The sequence below is a fragment of the Stegodyphus dumicola genome, chromosome X1 (genome assembly GCF_044657685.1).
Source record: "Stegodyphus dumicola isolate Sdum_Otavi_A_Nest chromosome X1, ASM4465768v1".
Lineage (NCBI taxonomy): Eukaryota > Metazoa > Arthropoda > Arachnida > Araneae > Eresidae > Stegodyphus > Stegodyphus dumicola.
This window is the reverse complement of record NC_140780.1, coordinates 46,937,669-46,963,364: the sequence shown is the minus strand read 5'-3', so window position 1 is coordinate 46,963,364 and position 25,696 is coordinate 46,937,669. Positions and strand designations below refer to the sequence as shown.

The window sequence follows — 25,696 nt, the reverse complement described above, 5'->3', positions numbered from 1 at the left end:
AAGGAACCATAAACAGTTAAAAATCATTCAAATAATGAATGCAAATCTGCTTAAAGCGTTTTTAAAACTTAAAATATTACGGTTTATATGACTTTGAATTTGTATAATTCACATGTATAAAATAAAGTATCACAGACATAACTGTTTTACTATTACGTTAAAAAATGTGAATAATCAACATTATTTATTGCATTAATTTAAATTAAAGCTGTCATGTATAATTTAATTTAAACTAAAGCTATCATGTACTTAAGTTATGAATATAAGTATAAACTTCTTCCTTTCCCTTTTTCTTCAGAGCTTCTCAATATTTCATAAGTGACTAATTTAATAGTCATGGTTATGAAACTGTCTACGTGAGTAACCAGGATCAAATAAAATGAAATCAAGACATTATTTCAGCCAGAGTCACATTATTAGAAAGAATTGAAATTATTTTATTGCATTTAACATAATTTTACTGCATTTTAGTAAAATTTTACTTCACATGCATATTTAATGAAGATTAACAACTACAGTTTCATGAAACTTGGTATTTTGTCTAGTCACCAGTTTCTGCTTTTTTATGTGAATTCCTCCCTTCCAAATTTATTTCATTGCAGTAGTTGGTACGTTTTAGCTTGACTATATTTTTCGATATCCTCTAAAACTAGACTTTATGTTACTTGTCAAATATTAAAACATCAAATATTTCTTTTCTCATAATATTTAATTGTTAACAGTTATAATTCATTTATTAGCAAAACAAGTTTGTAACCGTTAAAAAATGCTTTTAACAGATTGTAAAATATTAATGCAAGTTAAATAACATCTAGTTTACGGTAGTAAATCTTCCATCAGGGATCCCACTCTAGGCAAACAGCACTTAAGATTGTTGCAATAATAAACAACTACCCAACTAAAGTGTAAGGATCTAGAGAAAAGAAAGAGGAAAAATGTGAGTTAATTCAATAGCTTTTTGGTCTCAAATTATTTTGTAATGGAAGATCCATGAATTCTATAATATATTACTTCTAACGTCTACTTATCTTCTATGATTTTATGTTTATGTATGTGCAATCCAAACTGTTTCTTTTGCAGTCAAAATCGAAATATATTTTCAGAATTAAAAATTCTTGTCCTAAACTAAAAATTGAAGTGGATAACACAAAAAAGTTTCGTTGTTTAATTTTCAACTTTTTACTTGATACTTATATGTCTTTATTTTAAAAAACTTTAAGAAGACATATATCTAAGTATGTAGAGAAATCAAGAGGTCTGAAGAGGAAATTTTTAATGAAAATTTTAACTATGTCTTTGCTGGGAATCGAACCCAAATCTTTAGATAACCGGAAAAATATGTTGATCATTGCATCATGAAAGCAAATGGGAGGAAAAAGTTCTTACATTCATCTTATAAGGTATTTCTTCCACCTTCTTGGCGAGTCTTCGTGGTGTAGTGGTCTGCACGCTGAGACGGTATTTCAGACGTCCGTGGTTCGATTCCTGGCGAAGGCAGTTGCATATGTTTCATCTTGCCTGCTTCCAAATCACCTAATGTCTCAACATTGGTGCCGGAGCTAAAAGGGTGTTGGATAAGGATTCTCCACACCCGGGATTTGGTGATTGGGTCCCCTGAAAACCCCAGTCGCCCATTAGAAAGGGGAGTATATAAGGTGTTGCTCCCCCTTTCCTAGCGTGCTTTCGTGGTGTAGTGGCTCTCCATGCTGGGTCGGTATTCCAGGGATACGTGGTTCGATTCCCGGTTGCTAATTTTTCATCTCGTCTGCTTCCAAAAAATACCTAATGTCTCTACAATCTCACCTAAAGGATATCTGGCAGGAAAGATGATTCCTACACCATTAATCTGAATTTGAATTATCTGCCACCGTCCCAGATTTCGCGATTTCTTAAAAACTTCACTCTGTTCTCGCCGAGATTTGGATCCAGGCCTTGAGATAATAAGTTGACCACTACATCACAAAAGCACCAGCAAAGATTATCTTTAATTCTTTCCAATCTCAACTTTCAAAATAATTTTTGATTAAAAATTACATTAAAAAGAAATAGTTATTTTTTCTTAATTCTTAAGTGACTCGTCAGAACGTAGCAAAAAGTATTAAAACACAGTACGAGTAAAAAGGGATAAAAAGATTTGAAAATTTTGCTTGGATTTAGAACAGTATATGTTCCTTTAATTTACACTCCCTGTCTGTAGTTCTTAGAAATACATATTATTCATTCCAGTTATAAATGTTCTAAGCTAAAATGATTTTGACCTACGTCAGCAGCTTAAAAGCCGCAATAAAATAAACTAATTGCTTTCATATAAATGACATGCATGAATCTTAAAATCTTTTCTACGTACTGAATTAAATCTTATCACGTTTTCAGTTGGCACTGAAAGTAAAATTGTGAAGCTTCAAGCCAACTATTTTATGATGTGATTTTTCATGTTTTTAAATTGTAGTATTTTACTTCATATTCTACTTTTTAAAACTGTTTTACTTTCCTTGTTACTTTTCCTTTTAATTTCTTACAAACGTTTAACAGTTCTGAGTTATTAGGTGACATTTATTTAACAATTATGAGTTAATAGAATTAAAACTCTTTTACTTTCCCTGCTACTTTTCTTTTTAATTTCTTTACAAACGTTTAACAATTCTGAGTTATTAGTTGACACTTATTTAATAGTTCTGAGTTAATAGAAATGCAAATACGCTCACGCGATATCTTTTGTTTGATGCGAAACTCCCTGGAAATGTTTAAGGTGGTATGTTGAGCTGTTGTACTGTAAAACATTATAGTACAAATCCAAATTGAAGGCGCATATATATTCCCATATATACAAGTTACAGACACAATACTCTACATTCCCACTTTCAATTTCAGAATCTAGTATCTAGGTATCTCAACATAATTGGGGCAGGAAATTGCCACAATTTGTCATAAGTCACAGTCTTTCATTAAAACACATCGTTAGGCCAAAGCATCCTCTCGTACATGAGACGTTCTACCTGTAAATCCTGTCTTTTCATTAAGTACGTCTTACATTTCACAGCTAAGATAGATAGATCCCTTCTGATATACAGCTATTACTCTTAAACAGATATGAGAGAAATACTTATGCACTATGTAACTAATACCAGCATCTTTTAAACTACAAACAGTTTATTACAAATGAAATTATGAAATTAAATAAATACTTATGATCATTTATACTGGTAGAAAGTTTTCGGCCAGAATGAGGTGAAAGGCATAGAAATTTCTTCCCTCCAGTTATAAAATAATTGGAATGAAATTAATGAAATCATCCTTTATATTTGTTTATTTGTAAATACAACATAATTTTTAAGAATGGAAACACTAACAAACTTTACATTTTAAGGATATTTAAAATGATATATAATGTAAGATATACCAATTACATTTAGTGAAAAAGTATACTAGTAATAATAGGCGAAGTTTTAAGCTAAATGAGGCAATAAAATATTTTCTTTTAAGATAGATCGTCCTATACTAGAACAGCGCAAATGGCAGTCATGATGTATATGACTGCCGTTTGTTAAAAGGTCATCTCTTCAGATGGATACAACTGGTCATGTGCTCATGATGGATATAACTTAACTTTTGCCCCACCTTTTGCGAGAGATCGATCCCTATAACCATGACATCAATCCTGCAACACCAAGAGAGCATAATCAACGCAAATCGATTGCTACTCATGTAAATTCTGCAGCCAGAAAAACTACTTGAAGATGCCTTAATAATAAGAACCTTTTAATCGATTACGAATCGAGAAACTTATGTTCAACGCATCCGTATGATTTGAGGCAAAGCTACATTTTAATAAATATAGCTAAATAGGGCAATTATAAGGGATAACTCCAGACATTAATTTTAAATGAAGAACACAACTGGTTATGTTGTGTAGTACATTGTCCGAAGTCATAACTGTTGATACATATTACACGCGCAGATTTTAAAGTAACAGTCAATGGAAAACAATATGCTTCGCATTACAAATTACAATTTTAGAGAGCAGGTTTTTAAAATGTTTACAACTACGCTTTTCGATAAATCATCAAATAAATATCTAACGTCATTACCCAATTCTTTGTTCGATGTATGTCTAAAAAGTAGCCAAATGTATAATTGATGCATCTATATGTAATTGCTAACCGAGATTGTATTAATTTCAGTATGTAGTCTGGAACAGAAAGGGAGTTTTTGCAAATTTTATTTGTTTTCCTAACAGAAAGCACTTAAAAAAATCAACATTTAAAAAAAAATGGTGTTTTCGATTTATATAAGCCTTTCTGCATTTATAATCGATTTGTTTATATCCTTTGCCTGACTAAAAACAGTGGATTTCGAAAGAATATGAACGGATTTTACTCGCATTTTTTATGCTAAATATTATGAAATTTTAAAAAGCTTTTATGAACATTAAAAAAGCTTCCTTCTAACGAAATTTTGCAACACCTTTGCTTTAAAACGCACTAGGGCCAACACCTCCTAGAACTAACTTAGAGTGTTGCTAGGGCTCGAACCTGTTGCCGACAAGCCGAAAAGAATTAATTTTGAAACTACAGAATTTTTTTTAGGCAGGGGAGGCAATTACCGGAAAGAATTCACCTGTAGTTGGGACAAACATTTTAGATCACAAACCTTAAATTACGATTGAGAAATCAAGCAAGTAACAGAATGCATGATAATGGAATACGAAATAAGTGAATATGGAACATTTAAATCACACTATAGTGACTTATTTAGTTAAATTTATACAGGTGGACTCATAAACTCATAAAAGACATAAATTAAACCAGATTGTCTTCAAAATCTATTTCAAATACAACTGCATGTATATTGTACACCTAGCTTAGACGATTCGCCTATCTAATGTGACCTGAAACATATAAAATGTAAGAAAATTAATTTAGAAATTTTTAAATTTCAGTGGAATTGTTTCTATCATTTCTGACAATAATTTTTAGTCACGTAAAATTCATTAGAAATTCAGTTTTAATAATATTTTATTATTTTTAAAGGTAATATTATTCATGATCTTATTTATTTTCAAAGGTGATATAATATATGTATTTACCTATTTTTACATAATTTTTGTTCATAAATACTTTTGATAATATACTATTAAGGACACGGATTCTCTGAATGTTATAAATTTAAAACATGCCCTACTTTGAATCAAAGTTCAGATTTTTAATTTTGTAATTATAGTTAGTTGGGTGATTATGTATGTATTAATACTAATACAAGCGATCCTTTTTTCATTTTCCTTAGGCATGAGTACAGAAACATGAACAACTGAAGATAATTTTTCATCTTTTCGTGATCCAACACATTAATTTGAACAATCCAGAAACGTGCTGATGGCATGAATTCGTTTTTCAGCCTCAAACAAATTAAAGTTACTGTACTGTAGACAATAAGACAATATTTTATTGCATACAATTGTACAGCTCTTTTTTTTTGGGGGGGGAGCAAGAATTTTGAAAATTCAACTGCCCACCAGCGGTCGAGAGGTAAAGTCGCTGAACACTGGCAGTTCGGTTTGAATGCCAAGAAAGGACTGGCTGCATGGTCGTTTTCATGCTTTTCCCCATGTGTAACATGTATACGAGCCAGTTTCCTTTAGAAAATACTAAACGAAGAGATTCCTCCCCTTAGGCAGATAGCCTTCGAAGCTATGCGGTAATCACATAAACTAAACTAACTTGAAAATTCAACTGTGCCTTCGCCAGTAAACGAACCACTGACCTTCCAATAACGAGATGGATATGCTAACCACAATGTCACAACAGCATACAGGAAGAATGTTTTGAATTTTTTACGTGTTTACTATTACGCATAATATAAATTACTACATAAATAATTCAATAAAAACAGTTATATTTCTTATTAAAATTATACCAATATAGAAACTAACTGCTATAGTAGTACGATTTTATTTCACATATGTTTATGATATTTCGAAAAACGTAATAGATATAATATATATCTATTGAGTTTTCTAAAGTTTTTTTCCTATCTTTTGAGTTTTTCATTTTAGAGTAATATTACTGGACAGAAATTACGAAGCTATGTTCATGAACAATTAAACTGCCTACATTAGAAATCTGAAAGAGTAAGAAAGACAATGCATTTCGCAGTACAAAATTAAAATACTCCTAACACAAAAGTAGTGCATAAATATCAAGCTATAAATAAAAATTTTCAAAAAATAATTAAAATGGAAAAATCCACAATTAAAATACTTCATTTTTATTCATCTTTAATTGGCTGCCCTGATAGTAATTCCATACCAAAATTTCAAGCTTAAGAGGTGTGGTGTATTTAATTGGCTATCTGCCTAAGGGGAGGGTTGCCTTCTTGGAGGACTTTCTAAGGGAAACTGGCTCTATACACGTTACACATGGGAAAAACCACGAAAACGTCCATGCAGCCAGCCTGTTCGCAGGATTCGAACCTCGGGCCGAACTACCAGTATTCAGCGACTTTACCGCTCTGCCGCTGGTGGGCCTCAAGTTTAAAAGCTAACTGCTCTTAAAAGAATAAAGGAAAGACTTCAAATGCCTTAAGAATAGCGTACTAACTGTACTTACAAAGCATATGCAAAACTCGTTTCTTTAACAGAGAGAAGTTACACATTATACATTTAATTCTTCAGCAGATTATTTGCTTCTAAAAATAATTTGTTAATACAAAGCGGGGGGGGCAAATTAATAAAAATTTGGCAACAATACTACCACAATTAATTATATAATTTATTTATACTACTTTCATTAATGTATACACTTTTTGACTGGTATTTACAAATGACATTATGAAATAGTGCCACACCAGTGGCGAGGTGGTTCAGGCCGCTGAATATCCTTAATTTGACTTAGCTTCGAACTCAGGCCAACTGGCTGGTTTTCACGGTTTTCCCAATGTGCAGCATGAATAAGAGCCAGTATTCCTCAGAAAGTCCTCCACGAAGGCATCCATGCTCTTAGGCAGATAGCCCTCGTGCTCTTTGCTATATTCAAATAACCTAACTTAATCATTATGAATAGTACTGCAACTAGTTTTCAGATCATTTATACTGAATGTTAACTCACAAAATACAGCCATTTATGTAACCATTTGAAAGCACAAGAACTAATTGTTTTTAACTGAAATTTTATTACAAGTTTAGATCTAGCTCATAATATTATTAGCCCAAGATAAACTCTAAACAAGCAGTAATTAGCCAAACGAGACAGAGAAATAACAGGTCTGTGATGCCGGTTAGGCTTCCAAGGCCGCTCGCGCGCTCACGTTGAAAGAATCAGCGAACCCGCTGAACCTTCTTCGTGCTCGGATTGAACCTTTCAAGTGTTCCTCTTAAACGAATGTCGGTGAATGAGTCCAAAAATGTAAGAATTTATACTTTTTTAAGGGGGGGGGAATAATATATTCTTCACACTCACTTTTTCCTTCATTTCTTCTTCCTTTCTGTTTTTATTAGACAAAATTCAAGCTTATTTTACTCTTTTATTATGTGCAAGTAGCTTTTAAAGTATTATATGAAGTTCAGATTCTTTATCGTCGTCTTAGCTTAGAAGGAACATGTTTATACCTTCATCCCCTATATCCCATGTACAGACTTCTGAATATCAGAGAAAGAAAGTCTTTGGTAAAAATATTGGTGTATGAGAACAATTGATAATAACATTCCAGGACTACGTACACATACATCGCTAAGGATCTAAAGTTTTACTTTATGAATTTCTTTAATATGGAGAAAAAAGGATCTGAAGAATCTGTAATTAATGGGGATAGCCACAATATTTTAAAATTAAGCGATTCAGCGATTTTCCCAACGATTAATGGTGCTATTAAAAACTTAGTAACTGTTATTATTTTCAGGAAATAACTAATTTTGTTTTACATTCATATTGCATTTAAATTAAATAATAGTTTAAATAGTGCATTTTATTTACATGATTCATTCCACTAATATATGTATATATATATATATATATAATATAGTAACAAGGAGGACAGACATATTTTCACTAAATATTTCTGGACTTATTATATTGCTTATTTCATTTTAGGTTCCTCCTAAAAAAATTTCGTTACTATATTTATGGCATTACACTGTTAAACTGCAAAAGATAGGCATGAAGTATAATTACGGGAACATGCTAGAATAAATAAATAAACAAAACCTGTCTTCAGTGACTTATTACATTTATTTGCAAAAAACTCTGTTCGTCTTCTACATCAAAGAGTGTTATTAGTTTTAGGGATTATAGCTTAGTCTGATCATTAAGTAAAGATGAATGATTTCAGATATTAATAGATGCAAAAGTAGCACGGCAAACTGGACGTTAATAATTGCCGGAATCCTACAACAGCCTTTGTTATATAATGTAATTGCAATAGAAATACTTGAAATTCATTCAATGTTGAAGCAAGATTTTTCAATCAAAAATACTCTTTATCATTATATAGGTATGTGTAAACAGAAACATTTTCACTATTTTTGTTTCTCATTTAGTAAATCTTCATAGAAACCAATTAGAAAAATTTTTGTTTTAAGTTGCCATATATACACGTATAATATGACACAACGCGTTAAAATTTCAACTCAAACAGCAGGAAATTCAAATTTTTCGGAAGATTTACATCACGTTTTAAGAGATGCTTTAAAAAAATCATACACTGAAAACATCAGAAATACTGCAGCTATCAGATATACAGCAATCAATTTAGTTCCAATTTTTAAAGGTTTTGATATTTTTCAATATGTTATTTTCAGTGTAAACGCAAACACTTTTTTAAGTGGTATTATAGAATAAGCGCAGAGTTTCAGATCTTGCATATAATAATAAAGCTATTGTAACTATATGTTTTACATATTTCTGAAATTTTAAATTAAGGGAAATGTCGTAGTAGTTAGTGAAATTTGTATAACATTACAAAAATTAAATTCATAATTATCATACACCAATGTAGGATAATATTAGTAGAAGCAAAAATATGTTGTTATATGGTGAAATTTTCATAAACATACTTAAAAATGTATTAGTGAAGTGTATTTTTTTTACAAAGCGGAGATGAAAGCTTCAAGATACCCTTTAAAATATCAAATATTTATTATTAGGCTCGATACTGTATGCATAAGGAAAACAATAAAGATAAAACATAGTGAAATACAGAACTATAGCGCTTAATTTACCTTAGCTGTATTTCCTACACGATCAATATGTTATTTATTAGCTTTCTCTAATATCTACGTTATTACATCCATATTAATCATTCAGTTTTTTCCGAACAATGAAAAAAGAATATGCAATTTATTACGGCTTTGTGAACACTTCAAAGGAAAGCAATCCAAAGGATTATGTGCAAGAAAGTAGAAGAAAAAAAGTTACTAAAATATATCGCTGTCTTTCATTATGAACGGTGATAGATAAGATGAGGTTGGGGAGGGGGAGGAGATGATGCGGAGAGAGGGAGTGAGATGTTAAGAGGCGACGTAGGGGGTCCTACAGGGGCGGAAACGGAAGTAATGTAGCACGTGCTTGGCGGACGTCACCATATGGGATCGGTTACTATCATGTCCGACCGTAACGCCACCAAGTGTCGAATGGTTTCAGCAAACAAGAAAGAACAAATAAAAAAAGAGCCCTCTACTTGTATGACTGCAAGATCTGGCTATACATCGCTTGCTATTAAGACTTTATTTCTCCTTGATAATAAAGGGTTAAGAAGCAGATTTATTGAAAATACTATTTTCCACGAATCGACACAAATGATGGACAAAGTTACTTAAATTATTTCGTAAGAAATGATTTTCAAAAGTATTTTATAAACAAAAATATGTATTAATAATTTTTTAAAGGGGAGAGGGAGTTATTCTTATCAAAAGTTATGAGTATTCATTACAATTAGCATAAAATATAACATAAATTACAAAAATTTCATTTGTCAAAGAGTGAAATTGTATTACAAACGTTTACAAACATTAAATAATAAAATGATCAAACGTAATCCAAATACTCTTATTTTTAATTCTTTTAGCACTTGATGGTGATAAAATTATACATACAAAGCCTATGTTAATGACATTTTAAAATTAAATTATAACATAAATTTTAAGATATATTGATTTAGCAATAAAAAATACACATTCACATTAGTACATACATATAATTCACATAACTATATGCGATGGGTAGAATATGTAAAAGGATTATTCTTTCGGTGATCAGCGAAAATAAGAATTTTAAAAGATTTCTTTCTGCAGTTAGCTTTCTGCAACAGTACTAGTTATTTTAAGTATAACAGATTAAAACTAAAATCTAAAAGATTTTTCCACAATTGAATAGAATTAAAATAAGTCCTTTTATCAATAAGTTGACACTTATTAATAATAGATGGCAGCACCACTGTCCGCTACTTGCAATTGCTTCAGTTTGCTTTTGCTCAAAAGAATAATCAAATGTATTATTATAATAAACGCTTAAGCAGGAGAGAATTTTCACGTAAGATATATAAATTCTGAAAAATTATACTAAGTCTTCAGCTGTCTTTAGCATGGATTTAAAAATGTCTCATATCAATTGCTTAGACATACTGCAAAAAGATCTTATCCAAATGATTGCAATTATTTAATTAGAATATATTTTTAAACAGTAATATTTTTGAGTCACCACACAATCTTTAAATTCCCACTAATGATTTCATTATTAATTCGAACAGCAGAAATGTATAGAAATAATTAGAATGCTAAAATATCAAAACACTTTTATGTATAGAGAAGTATGTCTGCCAGCATATGTAAACTAAATATGCAAAACGTAAGCATATACTTAAATACACTTTGTTTTTTTGCTAGTTTGTTATAGTATTAATAAGAACAATAAAGAATAAAAATAAGCTTTTTTTTTTTTTTTTTTTAACTTGCAAAGATATTTTTAGAACCTTTTTGTATTTCAATTTTTCAGAAAGAAGACCAGTATCTCTCGCATTTCCGTTTCATTATGACGCAGGTTTCAGAAGAGATGAAAAATATGAAAATTTTATTTATAGTAGGCTTATTCATGCGGTATATGACTGTTGATAAGTATCGTATAATATCGCAAAATAATTCTACGCTAAAAAATAATTATACTATATAGTGATAATATAATGTAAACAAAAGTAGACTTCTATGAATTCGTAAGACCACGAAAAAATTTACAGATCGGAATAATCTATACACTTAAAAGTTTAAAAAAACTATAAACTTTTCTGGACTAATGCCATAGTTTCTAAAAAAGTGTAGTCCGTATACAACACTTTTGGATAAAAGAGTGTCTACTGTGTACCTGTTTGCATAAGGCAGTATAGTTTTTACGCTTGCTTAAGTGTTATTTAATTCCCAAAATTTATACAGTGATAGAATGATAGTTTCTTGAGAGAATCAGATAAACGGAATTTATGAATAAAAATTTTCTACGGCAGTGTTATTAGGTACTAAGAAACAATGACAATTTATTTTCAGGATTCAGCGACAACTAAATGCTGTTTTTAATTCTTTTCTCGCAGTTCTTTGGATATTCGAAACGAAAAAAAAAATTTTTTTTTAATTAAAGGCCAGTTATAAAAAAACAAAAATCATTCTGCATATTCATACAACTTGTAAATTTCAAGATCGTTTACTATAAAATTTCAATTTTTTTTTTCTTTTAATATTTTCTACAATAATACTGCATCACTTTCCAAAGGCAGACAATTGTTGGCGAAGAAAACTGACGCCAGAAAAGGTGAATACGGAAGTAACAGCAACCCTGGAAGATGCCCCCACGTAACTCAACATTCCAATTTACCCCCACTTCCTCTATGCCGCTTCTTGAATTGCTATATATATATAAATAAAAACACCGCTCCTTATCCCCTCCCTATTTCGTTATATATGAAAAATCTCGTTTTTCCACAGTGCGCACGTAAAGATACTTAATAGAGGTGCCTGCACAAATATAGTCTGTTAAAATAATAGACATTTGTTTGTTCAGCAAAAAAATACTATATTTTATCAGATACTTTAGGCTAATGAGCGTCAATTACAATGCGAACCTTTTTCATAAGCCGAGTAATAAATATTTAAGCTACTATTATTGCTGTATAAATGTTTCCCTAAAATTAGTCACATTATCATTGTAAAAAGACTTGAGCAACGTTTCCGAACTAATTTGATTGTTTGATGATATTTGCCGGTCAAACATTCAAATACTGAAATTAACAGTAGAATCTGAAATTTTATCCATGATTTATTGTTTCCTCGTACCTATCGCTCTGTTTGGAAATTAAGTCAGGAAAGATGAAGAAAATTTTTATAATAATTACTGCCAACATTATTATTATTATGAAATCATAAATTTACACAATTAATACTTTTTTGAATAAAACAATAAAATTGCAATAATTAAGTGTGGCAAAGAGTAAAAAATTCTTTGAAAAATGGGAAAGCAATCCTTCGAAATGACATATTATGTACATATATGCTATCAAAAATAATCTGAAATAAGCATATTTTTGCATGTTTATTATCTGAGTTAACGATATTTGAAGGGAGAAGGGAACTAAAAATCGTCACCTACATCGTCCAGCTTCAAAAACAAAAATGGCCCCCGTTTTTTGTTTTTATATCCTGTTTCTATACCATCATTGACTCTAAAGTATAGTTATAGGTTTTGTTACTTTACTAGTTTAGTTTTGTTGTATTTTTACACCAACTAACACTTTCAGACTGTTTTACATAACTTGTGTCGATAATAATTTTCAGTCACTGGTCATACTCATAGCAAATAATTAAATGATTGTTTTTGATATTTTTCTCTTTAAACAAAAATGTGACACTGGTATAAAAGGAAGGAGTGAAAGAATGGCATTCTAATTTTTAAATCTTCTTACGGGTATGATCTCTTCTTATGCGTATTGATCAACAGGAGCGCACTTAGGGTACAATGGCTCTTATGCAGGTTCATCAAAATAGATTAGGCGAGATGTGTGATCAGGGTTCTGAACATTCAATCAAAATCAGTTCAGATAAAATATGGTTGGAAAAAGCAATTTTGATTTAAACGTATTGACTGATTGACTGATCGGTATTGACTGATCCTATTTTGATCCTTTGTGGCATAATATAATGGCAACGAGCTCAACAAGATCAGATTGCCGGGGTATCTGTTTCAGGGAAGACAGGTCTCCTTAGAAAGATTTCTAATAGGAACTAACCTGTATTTTCAATACATACAAGAAAAGCCTGAAAATTCCATGCAGCCAGTTTGTAGTGATTAAAAGAACCGTACTTGGGAATGAGCTATCATAATTTCATGGCTTTAACCACTCGCGCGCAAACTAGCTACGTAAAATGGATTCTGAATTGCTGAAAATACTAGCTAATACAAGATTTGAAGTAGTGTACAAATTAACCATTCTCACTTTCCTTGAACATACTGAATAAATTTTTATGATGTATTATTGAACAAATTTGTCAGCTTTAAAATTAACAGCGCATGTGTATGTATAAAATGCTATACAAGCTGTATTTGTAGAAGCCATTAAGTATTGCTACATATACGCGGGTTATGCTGCGCACGTATGGTCTGTGACTTTAGTTCATTCGCAACTTAAATAGGAGTCTGTATCCCTTAGAATAGGGGTCTTCACGAGTGACCCACAGAAGTCATTTTAGTGGCCCCACATTTGAACTTGAAGAATTTTAAGAAATTTCGATTTCAAGTAAAATTGCCTTGTAAGCTTTTTGTCTTATTTTTTTTTATCTTATCTTATCTAGTATCCAGGAATTCGTAAACATGCACTCTTCGTGTTTTCTATCGTTGGCAGCCTCTACATATGTGAACAGCTTTTTAGTTAAATGAAAATCCTAAAATCAAAAACAAGAACACGGCAGACAGACAGACATTTGGAGGAAACTTTACGAATTGCAATAACACAGATTAAATCAGATATTGAAGTTTTAATCAAGCAAAAACAACGTCAAATTTCACATTAAAACTAAAGTAACTAATATCTCTCGCCGGTTTTTTCTTTTTTTCTTTTACTGTAAACGCATTTTGTAACATCGTTCTATACAATCACCTTTATACTTTTTTCATAGTTAAAAAAAGTTGCAAAACATTTTAATTCGATTTCTATTTGACCGTTTGGAATAAGTGTATATATATATATATATATATATACAAATCCGTAACACTATCTCTTCGCTTAGAATCAATTGTAGTCTTGAAAAACAAACCTCTCTCTTTTATGTAATTTTCTGACTACACTATTTTTTGACAGACATGTGGCCCGCGGATCTTCGTGAATTTACTGATATGTCCCTCGGGCGTGAAAGGATGAAGACCCCTACCTTAGAACGTCTTTACCCAAAGCATCCTTTCCAGTAAAAAGATAAAAAAAGCCTCAATCTGCTTTTCTGTAATCCAATGTTTCAGTTAAAACATTCCATTAATAGCGATTCACAAGTACAGTATTCTTTTAACGGATTTGAGCATTTTCAAAATGCTCAGCATTTACATTTATATCTATGTTATAAACGATAGAATATATTTTAATATTAAAGGCTGCATAGCTAAAGAATATATTGAGAAAATGAATAAATAATTACTCTTTTTACTCTTTTGTTCTAAAATGCTTACTTGAAATTATAGAAAACATTAATTTTACCCAAAAACATCTTTTACTGATTCCATCGCATAGCTTCGGATGCATAAACACAATTCCTGCAGGTAACAGTGGCAAAGAAAATTACTTTAAACTTTAAAAAATTATTTTCCGACAAAATTTATTTGAGCTAATTAAGCAGTTATTAAAGATGACATTTAATGCAATTATATGACATGATTATACCTGAAGGGTGTTTAATACTATACAGTTGTGTTCTAGACGCGCTATGGATGGCTCAAGGAGCATATGCATTGCAAAATATGTTTGCTTACTTCATAAAATATTGTAAAATCATCTGAATAATGAATTTCATCAATATATCGATCATGTGACTTTCTTACTGAAAATATGTGGTTAAATACTCAATATTACCTATCCAATAACTGTAGAGTAAAAATTCCTTAAAACAGATTTAAAAAAATTGCGGTAAAAGTAGTACTGAAATTTTCTATTGATTTTGCAAGACAGAAAGCACTTAAGGACATGTAAGCTCATTCCTCCTAAAAATAGAGGAGCTTATTGTTTACTTACCCCCCTTCTGATACAGAACTGGGGTAAGGGAAGATTTTAAAGGAAGATTAATGAAATATCAGTTTCCGATCAAACGTTTCAAAGCTAAGCTCCAATACTTACGAAAATGCTTTAGGCAGTTTAAAAAAGGCCTAAAACCTACTTTGCGATTTATTAGATTTGAAGTAACCTTAAACAGCAAGCCTTGCTTTTGGAAAGCGGACGTTTAAAAAGGATGTTGCTTCAGTATTTATAAAAGCATCAAGAACACACTTCTGTATTTTATTGACTACTAAGAACTGTGCATGCTTCTTCATTGAAGCGGTAATGGAAACAAGGCTTTTTCCTTATTGAATACTAAAAATGTCTGTATGCATTTTTGAACACCGTGGAATTTTTTTAAACTCGAATTTTTTCCACCCTTTTTGTAAGCATTTAAAAAACAAAACCCTTTTTTTAATTCTTAGTATTTTATATTACAATGTTTTCACCATCATATGCCAACAAACACTCAGTATGTGTAGGGAAAAAATAACAATTAAATTTAGGCTTTTCTCTTCCATATACAAGATGTGTACAAATGTCACAACATTAGTTTGTCATTTAGATAATGTCAGGAACATTAGTTTTCCCATGTGTATTACTCAATTAGAAAATATTATTGTTCACATTAAAGGGACATTTTAGCAAGCAGTTTGTTTTTTGAAAAAGATGAATTGTCACAAATTAATTCTTTCAGCTGCTGCAAAAGAAATTATCCTATTCCTCCATGCGTACTTTCGAGGTGTAAGTAGTTAATAAGTCCAGTTAGAGAGTGGAAGATGTGTGGTTCGAATCCCGGTGGAAAAAAAAACTGGACTTTTTAAAATTTCAATGGATCAAAATGTCTAATAATCTTTACAGTGGGGCAGAAACTAAAATTTTGGTGGACGAATTTTGTCACCACCTTAATCTGATTCAATACATGAGGATGTATCACATTCACCTGAGCGTATCCTCGAAGAATGAATGATTAACACGCTTAACTGTAGCTTGTTACTTTAGAATAGGATTTCAATATCATGCTCATCCTCCCCTTAGGCGTGTAACCATGGTGATGACCAGTTAAGTATGATGAAATCCCCTAAATTGTTCCCCCTTTCGTTTAGCATGTTTCGCGTCGTGAGAAGTACACAAATGAAGGCTAACCTGAACTACAATTTCAAGAGAGGTGGAGCAAATAAATTTTGTGCGGCGATGACGACACATGTTACAATAAACACGCATGTTTCCGGCCATGTGGAAGAAGGCCCGAAAGACCTCTAAGAACCTATTTCAATGTAACAGGCAGTAACAAGTGGAAAACAAGCAGACATTTTTCCAGTTTCCTGGTCCGAAATGTCTAATGATTTCTCCAACTTTACCTATTATTACAGTTAAAACGGTCAAGAGGGAGAGACGCTGGACATGAAACCATTTGATTAAAATATAGTATAGCATGAAAATTAATTCGATTATAAAGCCAGAGTATATATAAGTGTGGGCAAGCTAAGTTACAATTTCATGTACATAATTATTTCCTTATTATTAAAGTCGCACCTGTGCATTTAATTGGACTTGCTTTTTACTAAATATGATATTTCGCTCCTTTGCTGTATTCACCACTAGCACTGATGCATTGCTCAGTAAACCACTATCAAGACGTGAAGATGTCGTAAAATACTCTCTTGTCTTCCTGCAAACAGAAACCATCTGGAACAGTTTATTATTTAATCGTCATTTGTAACCCATTCGACGGCGTAATCCTCCTCATCGCCACTGGCTTCAAAGCAAAATCCCAATTATGAGTTAAAACCCAGGTAGGCGTAATGTTTGGAAAATCACCAAATTAATGGTAGCTACAACTATGAAGATTTATGCCAAGGAAATCGTACGCTGTTAACTCATGTTGACGTCTGGCAAGTACATCCATTCTGTATAGGGTTAGAGATTCAGTCAGATTAGGAATCCTTCTCATGATGCCATATTAAAGATTATTTCAGAACCATCTGGGCAATATATTTCATCCACAGAAATTTATCCACGTTATAGAATTAATCACTTTATCATCTGACACAACCTCGATAAGTCTCTGATTGTAATAGAGATGTTTTTGTTTTTTCATGTAGAAAGTTAACACCGGGAAACTTATTTAGTAAACCTACCACTTCTATCATTTTATTATGATCGACGGTTCTTAGCACTCTTGACAACTTGTATTTATCAAAATACTGTGTACAGTTTTTATTACTTTGTAGAGTCATTAGGTTAATTGGAAGCAGAAGAGATGAAAAATAAGCAATCGCCTTATCCGGGAATCGAACCATGGACCTCTGGAATACCGGCCCAGCGTGCAGAACCACTACACCACAAAGGCACGCTAGAAAAGTGGGAGAAATAACTTACATAATCCCCTTTTTAAAGGGCGACTGGGTTTTTTTTAGGGGACCCAATCGCCAAATCCTGGGTGTGGAGAGTCATCATCCACAACCCTTTTAGTTCGGGCGCCACTGTAGAGTCATTTGGATTTTTTGGAAGCAACAGAGAGGAAAAATAAACAATCGCTTTCGCCGGGAATCAAACCACGGATCTCTGGAATACCGGCCCAGCGTGCAGAAGGCACGCTAGGAAGGCGAGAGAAATATCTGTAGTTAAAAATTCCTTAAAATTTGATTTTTAATTTCCCTATTTCATCGATTTTAAAATAATACTAATGAATTACAGCTTTAAAAATTAATTTTCCTAATTAATTTTCTCTTCATTAAGCGCGAAATTTAATATACAATACACGTGCAACTGACGCCATTGCAAATTTGACTCTTTTAACGCGTATAATATTTTATAGAATGCAAGAATACGTCATATATAGTTAATTTAGAGTTATTATTTGAATCTTAGATAGGTGGTTCTTCCTAATAAACATTTAAAAAACAAGTTACTTAGATTCTGTTGTAACTGTTTTCGCGCTGCCCGACGCCCGATACATGTAGAGAAATAATATTCCTTTGAAATGTACATTATAACTTACATTTATGAGATCGATTTTTTATGACAAGAAATGACCTACCTATATCCTACGAAGTTGCATTTCATTGCATTTCTCAAAAATTTTCTGCACTACATAAGATAACATTACGAGATCTGTTCTTAACTCATTCTCTTTTTTAACCAGACTATTTTATGTTCCAAGTCTTTCTACAGATAATAAAGATTTTTCATGTTTATAATATTTTCTAAAAATTCTAAATAAAATCGCCTGTACAAAACGCTTCAATTTCTTAAAATCCAACAAAACGTGCTACAGAATGCCCCAGTTTTTGTGTTTCGCAATTTATAATTCTTTCTAAGAATTTTATATAATATAACATAAACAATATCAAAGCAGCGTAAAATAATTACAAGTTCTGCCTTTCATACAAGCATCATAACATTTTTGCGATTACATCAGGAAAAATTTAAACGTTTACTTTTTAATACTTTTAACATCGCTAAGTTAATTTTATGAGGAACACGATGATTAATTCGTAGAATAACATTCGAACTTCATTATGCATCCTCTCTGCGATATAACGAAGGGAAATTTTTCAGCACTCCACCATTTATTTCATCTCATTTTTTTAGCTATGCGTTTCGAATTAATGACCATAAATTATATGGGTTCGAGAAAAGCTTTTAAGATTATTGGGGCACATATCAGCGCTTGTTAATACAGTATACATCCTACTCTGCGAAATCAGCAGAATAAATGATATTAGAACAATCCTCTTGAAGTCACTTAACATTATGAAGTTACATGCTTAGGTTTTCAGTAAAAAAATTAACACACAGATGGAGGAACTGCATAATAATGCTTTACGTTGGAAAGACTGCACTGCCGCAACTTTAACTAATGCGCTTTCAAAAAGAAATTCTGTACAATTTTTCTTATGTTTCTATATTTCAAAGTACATGAAAGACAAGGTATTATTTATACACATAATTAGGTTTATATGTATGAATAACAAGTGTTACATAAAATAACCCTAATAAAAGACTAAAATCGCTATTAATGAAACCTTAAGTAAAAGTGATAATTTCTTATGAAAAAAAAAAAATATGAATAATTGCATACTTTTATTCTTTTCTCCCAGTATCTTAAATTCTAAAAGGATTCCATTTTAAATTCTTTAGAAAGAAATTTGAAATAAAGAGAGCTTGTGAGAAAATACATCTAATAATTTTACTTCGCAAAATTTCCATGAATTAGCACAAAGGCGTAGATACATTAGACATGAAAAGGAATACCACTTTACGTACAACTTCTACGTTCTTCATAGCATGACACACGAAAAATCAGCTATGACCTCGCCAGACTGCAATCACGGATCTTTGGAGCGCTTCAGTTCTATTACGAGAACATGTAGAGGAAAGTCGATAATTCCGTATAGTCTTCTTCACTTAAAAAACGACTGAGAAGAGAGGATCGAGATCCGGTCGGCCAGCTGCAAATGGTCTTCCAATTGATAGCTGTACCACCAGTTACACCACGAGGAAGGAAAGGCGTTAACTTCTTATAATTTAACTTAGAAGCAAAACAATAAAAATCAGCGTTATATTTTCAAATTTTCCCAGGACTAGTTTCCATGGTTTTACCGAACCATCATCCTCAGCTGCAAAAGCGCGAATGGACGAGATAAGATATAATGATTAGATAAGATAAGATAAGAAAGCCTGGACAGAAGATAAGCTACTGACGCCATCTGTTGATGAAACCAGAACTAAAACATAATTTCTTTAAAGGCCGAAGGCAAAGATGGATTGGGTTTAGGGTCGTTAACTAGAACAGAAAGATTTTTTTGAATGTGAAATGCCTCTAGAAAATACAGTTCACCAATGGGAGATTTTTTTTTGAATAATTTTTGCAGCAGAAAAATTGAAAGTGGGATTTTCGGACTAACAATGTTGGGCAACAGAAGATTTCTGTGTTTCCTGTTTTCTAACATATGCCTCATATTCCTTAACGCGAAATTGTAAGGCTCTCTTAGTTTGGCCAATGTAAATTAAACCACACTGGCAAGGAATCATGTAAATACCCCAGGAATTCATATCCGGAATGGGGTCCTTGAGTATGGAACTCGGAATTTTATTGATGGGAGAATAAACAACCCGAGAGTTAAATTTCTGCAAAATACGTGCAACTTTATAGCTAAATGATGGAAAGAAGGGAATGACAGCAGAATTTTTATAATCTCCTAAAACAAGAGTGTGCCTTTTGGTGTGTTGAGATGAGAATTTTTTAACTGCTTGATTAACAATGTTGGGTGAGAAGCCCCTGTCAATAGCTATTGCTTTTAAATAATTTAGTTTTTCATCAAGGGATAGTTTGGAGGAGCAAACTTGAAGAGCACGGAAAACATAGGAATAAAATACTGATACTTCTTTATACCAAAGAATAGAATGTTTCATTGAACTTTCGGACAGATGCTTAAAAAGACTGGGTAACTATGTTTGAAAAGAGTGTGATATATTTGTGTCGTAATGTATTGTTGTCAATCACTCAATGATTGTCTCGATTTACTATAATCAAGGTTTTCTCCCTCCTTCCAGCATGCTTTCGTGGTGTAACGGTAGAAGACTCGGAGCGTATTCGAGAGTATTGCATATTTTCACCTCTCCTGCTTCAAAAAATCTTAATGAATCTACATCTGGCGCCCGAACTAAAAGGTAGTAGACGATAATTCGTCACCACTAGGATTTGGCGACCGGGTCCTTTAAACCCCAATCACTCTTTGAAAGGGGAAGTATATAAGGTATTTTCTCCTTTCCGCATGCCTTCGTGGTGAAATTGGAAGAATATTCTACGCGTATTCGAGAGACCCGGGGTTCAAATCCCGGCGAGGACAATGCATATTTTCACTTCTCCTGCTTCAAAAAATCCTAATAACTCTACAAAATGTAACTTACTTTTTAAGTCCCCTTCACATTTTAACAAATATGCTTATTTTAAAAGTTCTTCACTATCATATACATGTAATTTCATACCATTTTGTACTGGATCAGACAATCTTGGGAAGGCAGAACTTATCTCCTCTTCCGTGGCTTGGAAACTATGATTCTTGTCTCTTTCTCAGCGGTAACCATAGACTTATATTTAGCTTTTATGTTAACCATTGCTAAAATTCCTATCTCGTGAAGGTGTGATGTGCGAAAAGAATCAAAATACTTGCAGCTAGCGTAAAATATTAAAAAGTAAATCTTTTGTATCTTCATCACATTGCATCTGATTTTATTAACTTCATTTGTGATATATTGCATATATTTCATCACATTTCACCTTTAAATTTGGAAATTGTATTTCTATTTCATCATTGTTCAGAACTACGCCGGGAAACAAGAAACAAACTTACAAAATTTTAAGGAAGCTGATGAAATATCAAATTAACTCCCCCCCCTTGCTCTGTCACTGAGAATGCTGATGGGACTACAGGATGCATTGAAGCCATCTTTTTCGCTGTTTTATATAAACACAAATTATGATATTTGTTGCAGCTAAGACATTGCTTTAACATGTATGTTTAACTCTCATTGTATTCACTGATTTTTAATGAACTAAGAGCTGACTAAAAAAAACTGTGAAATAATTAAACAGATAAATACCTAAAAAAGTACAATTTGTAATTTTTTAAACTATATTATGTGTTTAACTGTAACATTTTCACTTCTTAAACTTTAACATCTCTACATTATATCCAAACGTTGTAAAGCAAAATGTATCTTGAAATAATTCATAACGAATAAAAACAACGAAAATAACAGAAGACTAACATGCTAATGAAGATAATTTAAGAGGAAAAATAAAATCAAAAATTAAACGAAAAACTGGAAATATTAATTAATTATCAATGTTTAAACTAAACACAATTGCTTTAAATATTAGCGTTGATAATTATACAGCCTAATAATATTATACTTCATAATTAAATGATTATATCTGATTTATAATTCAATGGTGTACCACACATTTAATTTGTAGAATTTGATCCCGTTTTACAAAGATTGAATTAAATTATTTCATTACGTCAAATCAAACAAGACTACGGGGAATGAAGCCTTCGTGGAGAGCTTTTCAGAGGAAATTAACTCTAAAAAGAGAAACTAAACCTACACAAGAGTAAAATTATGAACCTCCTCTAGCAGCCTGCTCGCTCAGCCGCCAGAAATAGAGGCTGAGGCGTACTACCAGTGTTTGCAGGAATTAATTACTCGCTGGTCGGCCAGAAGCATAAAAAAAATAGCAAATAATAGCATACATTTAAACAGAAAGTTGGATAAAAAATAAGTTATTTTATTCCTAAATAGTTAAAGCACTGGTCTATTTTTCAATTAATTACAAATTTTGATATAATTACTACATCAGCTGGTAAAAAAATTATTAATGCTAACATATATGAGAATTAAAATGTCGCATTTAAATTATGCGTAAATATAAATTTAAATTATGCGTAAATATAAATCACGAAATTTATATCCAACCGTTATAAGCATTTCTAGAAGTTTCAAATTTCTGCTGCATTTGAACAAATTTATCCTTATCTTTCATTATAAATATTACGGCACCAGTCAAAATGTAGAATTTTCTTTCATTTTCTTATCGGAAATCATGTATCAACCATGAACATTTTAGCTTATCTTAATTTTATAACAGGTGATGATAAGGAGATAAAGTAAACAGTACTTCATGGCAGCCAAGGTGACGGAAGTTTTCGGATTAATGCAAATAAGATCTTACCTTCTTCAGGCTTCAGAGAAAGTCCGAAAAGGAGCTGTAAGAGAAACGGCTACTTTTGGTCGTGGTCAATACCGAATTTGCTTTCCCGCCCTTCTACGTATCTTGCAAAGCCCCTTGATTGTGACGTATGAACTGGGTCGATGAAAAATCATCGTTGTTCCTATCACGTGACTTATGACGTCGCCTCACATGTTGACTCTACCAACTTTTACCACGTGCCTATAATAAGCCAAATTTCGCATTTTATTGCCAGAGTGTCATATGGATGAGGATATACTTCTAAAATAAGAACTTAGTGGCCTTTATTTAGAGTGAAAAAAATGGTTGGCTAAAACAATAGCCTTGCTAATTGTATTTTCTAGTGGCACCCCCGGTTTGCCCACTGGAATTAACGAAGTTAAAAAAAATACTAATTAACATCAACAGTAATAATCAAAAACCTCATTTTAGGTATTTTTTATTATTTTCAAAAACATTATAGCCTTACATATATTTCGTATGGGAAGAAGATATTTCAGATTAATTCATAATGTCATAATTCATAATGATCACACTCGCTTTTCGAATAATCGCAGTTCAGAAAAGAACCATATTTTTTCTCTCATTCACCCTTCCATTTAAAAAGATAAGAATGCAGCACCTGACCCGATTTCATTTAAATACATTAGTAATTAAAGTTCCAAAATTCCTTTCTTTTTAATCAAACTTTTGAATTTATTTTTATTCATTTAAGTTCCTTTGACTGGTGTTCTAATTATATCAGAAATTTACACAAGTTTGCATGAAAAACGCAAGCAAGAATTTTTCATTCTTTTTTTTTTCCTCCTTTTCCTTGAGAATCACCATAACATTTGCTTCCAGCGGTTGACTGAACAAACTTTCCTGTCTTATAACCGGGCATTTCAATCTTATTCATGATATTAATACGTAGTTCCGTTTGTTTTAACTCATATGCAGTGACGAAGAAATAAATGATTCTATTACATTTTAACATTTACTGTGTTTTTAAGATCCCGATAGCATTTGCGTACATTGAATAGTAGGAAGGCAATACACGTGTTAATCTTTTGACGCTGAGCTGACTGTGGAAGATATAAAAAAGAAGAGAGACGTCACTGCAAAACAAAATCACTAGGAAGGACATCATTACGACTGGTTAAGAGCAAAAAATTGCATTACATAAATATTTGTTTACGCTGCATTTTATGTTTACCACCAAAGCGAATTATAAGATTCTTAGAAAAATGTAAATACAGCAGTACATATTTTTATTTTTAATACAATTGTATAATAATTCTGTAATAAATGATGTATCACTGAAATATGGCTGTAGGTATACATATAAGCCTTTTATTGCTATCTTTTTTATCTAACAATAAATTTTAAAGGAGGCATCATTATTGCATTCGTTATGATAGAAATCGAAATCTTGCTCTTAACAGTCGCTAAGTGTGGAGTGAAAAAAAAATCACCAGAAAACAAAGATTCATATAAAGCTCTATTTCCTGTGGAACGAGTTGGTTTCATTGGTGCTTTAGTGATTTTCCTCTGTGTATATTAAACATACGAAACAGTTTTCCACTGATGAATCCTTCACAAAACGATCCTTCCCCTTCCCATGTTTTTTCATAAAAATTACTTGTCAGATTCTGTTTTTGGTAACTGATGCAACACGGGCTCCGAGTTCGTCAGACTTCCCATAATAAACAAATAATGGTGCCATCAAATGCTGAGATTTGTCTGAAACGTTGATCCCAACCCTTTGTATCAATTATTTTACCATTTTGCTTGTTTGGTGCCTCCCTACGTACATCGCAGCAACACCAGCAAAGTAAAGACGAGAGGAAACTAAGAATTGTACACATATATCTCTGAATTAGAATGAAGATGTTTATTATAATTTTAAAACGCAGTCTTTCGCTTTCAGTTTAAAACGTAAAATAAATTACAAATCACCGTAGGAAGTTCCTGATAATATCTCTAAGTTTTTCTGTACCTAACTCGGACTCCCGATAAACAGTGTATGTATGGCAGTGGTGGTAGCGATAATGATAATGATAACAGCAATTATAACGATAACAGTTTTAGTAACATTGTGATTCATATGTAACAACAACAACAAATATTATTATCGTTAGACTATGCTCCGTAATAACAAATTGCAGAAACACTATGCTCATTCTTTTCGCTCAAACAAATAGAAAATGGAAAAGGAAACTCAATTTTAGATAGAAAATGGAAGAAATTATGTAAGTATGTGCATATATATATTTCCTTATACCTGCAATTGTGTTGTAAGTGGTTAGTATACGTTATAAATTGATAGCTCGCGCCGTTAGGTGGCGCTCCGAGCGTCTTGTCTTTGATGTTATTCTATAACTTAATTTCAGTTTTGATGGAAGAACGAAGGTGTTAAGCCTGATAATAATGAAGCCGTGTGCCGAATAATAATGTTTGTAACCATTCATTGTATTATATGAAAATAAATTTGTGTGCATTGATAACTAAGCGGAATCGCCACTTTGGATTTAATGCTCTCTGAATGGCAATGGAAATAGTTACTACAGTATATCCAGCTAGTAACTAAATAATCCGTCTCCAGATAATCTAATAGATTCTAACAAGGAGCGCTGCAGAATCAAGATTTGCCTCTATTTTTAGAGAAGGAATTTGATTTCATTATGTTACATA

The 25,696-nt window shown here is 31.9% G+C and overlaps 1 protein-coding gene across 5 annotated transcripts in view; it reads right to left on the bottom strand.

Moving 5' to 3' along the window:
• LOC118205332 (myocyte-specific enhancer factor 2C-like) overlaps positions 1-25,696 on the bottom strand; it is a 523,715-nt gene that overhangs the window by 275,999 nt on the left and 222,020 nt on the right. The window contains exon 1 of one of the 5 annotated variants that reach the window (XM_085807878.1): positions 23,006-23,024. The exons of the other annotated variants lie outside the window; for them this stretch is intronic. The gene's annotated coding sequence lies outside the window, so the exon portion shown is untranslated. Of the gene's footprint in view, positions 1-23,005; positions 23,025-25,696 lie in introns of those variants that run through there. 5 annotated transcript variants of the gene reach the window in all.